General features: G+C 44.5%; 1 long non-coding RNA gene across 1 annotated transcript; it reads left to right on the top strand.

Annotated features, from left to right (window-relative positions):
• Positions 1–1209: 1209 nt before the first annotated feature.
• LOC123232014 lies at positions 1210–3382 on the top strand. The gene is made up of 3 exons (XR_006505133.1): positions 1210–1281; positions 1397–1495; positions 2487–3382. It is a non-coding gene; the product is annotated as an uncharacterized LOC123232014 (long non-coding RNA).
• The last annotated feature ends 235 nt before the right edge of the window (positions 3383–3617 follow it).

Here is a 3617-nt window from a genome sequence, read left to right as displayed (position 1 = left end):
GCCTTCCCCTAATATTTCTCCTACCTCCTTCAGTATACTTATAGGACACTTGCCCAATTTTCCTCCTGAGACCTTTCCCTAATATCCCTTCAAGACTGTTTCTCAATATTACTCCTCAGGACCCTTTCCCAATATCCTTAACCTCATAGACCTTGATCCCTTCTCTCAAAATCCCTCTATTGCCTTAGGGGAAAAAATTCCCTCACCAAAAATCTTTTCCTTTGTATCTGTCATTGACATCCCCTAAGGACTCTACTAATAGGCCAATTGGGAACCCCCACTCCTCCCCCCATCCTTGTGTGATCTTGAAATAATAACTGTAGACTATTTACCCACAATCCCTCTTGGGACTCTCTCCCAATAACACCTGAGACCTTTCAACAGTATATCCTGAGACGTTCTTTCTGTATTCCTTAGGTCTGTTTCCCAAATATCTTTTCCCCTATTTCTTCTTAGCCCCCTATTTCTAGCCACCATATATCCCCAGCATCCTCTCCTAATATTCTTGGGTGACCTTTTCCCAGTATACTGCAAGACATATACCCAAACACCCTTCTGGTATCACCTTCCCCTCCCCTACCATCTCCTCAGAATGTAGGAAGGCTATTTCCCCAACATCCTCCTGGGACCTTGCCACTATATCTCCCCAGGACTTGACTCCTAATATCCCTGCAAGATAGTTATGCAAAAGTTTCTTGGGATTCTCCTTCAATATCTCTCTAGTACTCATATCCAATATGCTCCTTAGGACCTCTTCCCAATATCTTCTAGCACCTTCCTTTAATAATATACCCCTAGGGCCCTTTCCCAAGATAACCTTTGAATCCCTTCCCAATTCTTCCTTAGGTCCCTCCTCTAATGTTTCTTCCCATTTTTCCATCTCCCCAATATTTCCTAATGTCTCCTAATATCTTTGTGTGACCCTCCCACAATAGCCTTAACAGAATCCTCTCCCATTATTCCTCTAGGTCCTTCCCTAGTATACCTTTGGGGACCTTTTCTAATATTCTCCAGGATTCCTCCAACAGTGTCCCACTGGGATTCTCCTCCAAACCACCACCCACCTTGGGGGGGGGGCTTTCTACCAACATCTTCCCAGGGACCTTTCTCTAATACCTCCTGGGGATCCTTCCCCCAAATCCTCCTGGGACCCTCCTTCAGCCTGTGACCAGGAGCTCCCTGTATGAGAAGTTGGAGCAGGACATAGATGTCATGTTTATGAATGGAGTGACTCCTGCAAAGACAATCAGATATCGTAGGAAGATCCCAAAGCGGAAACGAGTGAGTGCCAGAAGGGTTTGGAAATTGAGGTGAGGGTTTGAGGTCTTGAGGGTGTTGTGGGAGGAAGTCTTGGCTTAGAACTATACTCAAGCTCTCAGTGCCCCCCATCCTCTAGGTTCCACTGACTGAGAGGATTCTGCTTCCTGGTTTAGAATGCAATGGCTTCTTCCCCTCCTTCATGACCCAGCCCCGACTCCCTTTCACAAAGGGCAAGGTGAGAAGTGAATCCCTACAGAGTTGGGCATATTTGTGTTCCAGAGACACATGTATACAAAAAAACCCAGAGATCTTTTACCTCTAGAGATTATCCCTCCTCATACACACACAGACCCTTCCCCATCCCAACTACCATATGAAAAACAGGTGAAAGAACAACCTCACCCTCAGAAACCAGTTAGGGGATATGACTTCCCTCAGAGATCTCTCCTAGGTGTCTCCCCTTCAAGATCCCACATACCCATCTCTAGTGATTTCTACAAAAGAGCCCAGAAATAGTATAGTATTTTAACACTCCACAGAAATGTCCCAGAACCCTCTATATCCCTCATGCATGGAATCAGTCAACCCCAGGGCTATCCCTGCCAAGACTTCCCCTAACATAGGTGGAATTCCCCTAGAAATTCCCAGCAAGGTATGGACTTCTATTCATTGAAAATATGCAGAATCAAGTGAATACAGGCAGAAACAGGAAGGTGAAGTAGTTCTTCTCAAAGAGACATGCAGTCCACCCCAGGGAGATCCTTCCACATAAAGACACCACCCTCTTGTATAGAAACTGTTTCCCAGAGATCTCCCAGCACCCTACCCCAGACCCCAAAACCCTCTCTAGGAGACCCACCTTCGACTCCTCCCTTATTTATACCCAACAAACCCCCAGGGAGAAAATATACCCCAGGAAAATAATCCCAACAACCGCTTCTCACAGAGGATCATTCACCCACTGGGACTCCTCAGTTTTGAGCTCTTTACCCATTACTCTTCAGGTCCCACCCACCTCAGGGAGTTCTAGGGGTTATTATCAGATACAAATGTACTCCAGAAGTAAAGTCCAGCATAGATAGGGTTTGTCCTCAATTTCCATTGGACTTCAAAACACCCAGCATGTCTTTTCCTTGATCCTTTCCCCTCCATATAGATGTTTCTGGGGCTGGAGCTCCTCATTTCTTTCATATTATAAGAAAACTTCCCTCTTCTCTTTTCTGTAGGTGAGGAACCGCGGGTTCTAATTCGAAGGACTTTCCCAAGAATCTTGTTCTTACTGTCCATGTCAAGTGTCTTTCTCTTGGAAACCATAGGGAGTGTTCTGGGGTGGGATTGGAGCCCGCTTCCCTTAGGGGGCCCAGATATCATGGGATCATAGATTTGATTGAGAGCTGAAAAGTAGCATTGAAATCACCTAGATCACTTCCTGTTTTTGAAAATGAGTAAACAGGAGTCAAAAAAAAAGGAAAATGACTTTTCCAAAGTCACAGAGGGAGCTGGAGCTGGAATTCCACCCTAGGTCATTTGACCACATATCCAGGGTTCTCACCACCACCCACCCATTGCCTTTTGGGATTGAATCATTAGACCAAAGATGGGAAAAATGATAGAGCTAACAGATCCAAGGTAGGCCCAATGAGGATGGAGCTGAGAACCAGTTCACTGTGGCCCAATAAGAACCCACCTTGGAAAAGAAAGAAGGTGGAGTGGGGTGGGAAGAATCATAGAATGTCAGAATTGTAAAGGATCTTAAGAAGCATCTAGCCCAACAACCCTTTCATTTTCCAAATAAGAAAACAATCTCTAAGGGCCAAAGAGAAAGGGGGCTGAAATCAACCCTTGAGGAAACTCACAGGAAAAGATGACACCTACCTTCAAGGAATAATAACTACTTGGGAGATAGATGGGAGATGGAATGAGAGACCCGACCCTAACCCCAATGACTGGTAAAATGGGTTTTGGAGACTGACATGGACAGAGACAGATAAGTCATGGGCAGGGTGTGATTGCAAATTCAATCCAAGTCATCATGGCAGCCAAAAAAAAGGTAATCGTCTCCTAGGCTATTGCTGTTAAAGAGGCATGTTGTCTAGAATGAAAAATGAATAATCTTGCTGTATTCTGCCCCACTCAGACTATATCTTGTGCTTAGTTTGGGGTATTACATTTTAGGAAGAACATGGGATTAGCTATAGAGTGTCCAATGGAAGGTACCCCAAAACTATGTCAGATAATGGTTGGTTGAAGAAATCAAATAGCCTGAAAAAGAGAAGACTTTAAAGGAATATGATAACTATCTTTGGAAGAATGATTAGACTACTTCTGATTGACCTTATAAGGACAATACTAGGAGC

Source organism: Gracilinanus agilis, chromosome 1, assembly GCF_016433145.1.
Source record: "Gracilinanus agilis isolate LMUSP501 chromosome 1, AgileGrace, whole genome shotgun sequence".
Taxonomy (NCBI): Eukaryota; Metazoa; Chordata; class Mammalia; order Didelphimorphia; family Didelphidae; genus Gracilinanus; species Gracilinanus agilis.
Note: the sequence above shows the minus strand (reverse complement) of the source record. Positions and strands in the feature narration are given on the sequence as shown.